Source organism: Aplysia californica, unplaced genomic scaffold, assembly GCF_000002075.1.
Source record: "Aplysia californica isolate F4 #8 unplaced genomic scaffold, AplCal3.0 scaffold00094, whole genome shotgun sequence".
NCBI classification, from domain to species: Eukaryota; Metazoa; Mollusca; class Gastropoda; order Aplysiida; family Aplysiidae; genus Aplysia; species Aplysia californica.
The window spans coordinates 253,224-254,450 of record NW_004797364.1 but is presented as its reverse complement, the minus strand read 5'-3'; positions in this window follow the sequence as shown (position 1 = coordinate 254,450).

Sequence of the window (1,227 nt, the reverse complement as noted above, 5' to 3'; positions counted from 1 at the left end):
CCATCCCCACCCCCTCCCCCACTCACACACACACACCACTGTAAACATTTTAATATAATGTGAAAGAGCTGAAATATGGTAGTGTCAAGAAACAATATTATGATTAATGTATGCTGGAAGTTACTGAGTTAATAGAAACTGACTTGAACGGCATAGAAAAAGAAACACTACTAGAGTCTATTCTAGAAAACAAACTGAAAGTGAGGAGCGCAATAAACTTCTGGTCATGGCATCTCCGGTACTTTAACCAAAGACTTTTACTTTCTACACCCCCACACACAATATCGACGTGTACTCGGCCTGTAAATATGTAATAAGAACAGTACTGTGTGATGGCAAAAAGTCAATTGATACTGTACTAGACGGTCATAAGAGACACATCTAGCCCATTTAACTATCAATAGACAATGGTACCATTTTCCCCATGTTCTGTTTGTACAATAATCAATATATCTATAAAGTACGTATTCATGGTGCTATCTTTTTGAAGACCATCAGTGTTCATGGGTGCAACTTCTACACAATCAACAAATCATCGATTCTCTTCTTTACATTACCCCCCTCCTTCGGTGGCGGTGCTACTGAATGAAGTGTATTTAGGCCATTCCCAAAGGGGGGACATTAACCAAGTTCTTATGTACAATAGAATTGTAATTGTAAATGGGCTGATTCATCAATGTTATGCTCAAAACTGTGCCTGAACTGTAACAGGGAACTGCTGCTTTTTCTTTCCTAATCCTTACTATTGTCATTTTTCCTCTTAATGTGCTTCTTTTGTATGTTTGTCACATTCTTGTAACCCGTTATTTCCGGGGTGCCTTGATAGTCGAAGCAGACTTTGTGCTGTTGAAGCTAGAGAGGTGAACATAGTAAATCTGATTCCCTGTAATGACTTTTCTGTAGACATCCACCCCTTAGCGCTCATATTATGACCTTGTGCAGTTTCGTGCGCCGTAAAACCTCTACTAAAACAAAACAAACTTCTTCACATTGTCACAGTCAAATTAACAGACCATGATAGAACATGGCCTCATAAATTCAAATAGTAATAGACATTCAGGAAATCACCAATAAGCAGTGTGCACAACACTCGACATCGTCTCAGTTCCACATAAATACCCCGTTCGTTCAGTCCCTTCGGGCCACTCTCATAAGCAGTCACAAGCACTGATTATGCAAGCTAACCATTAAACTGGTAGAGTCTACCTTTAAAAAAAAAAAAGGGGG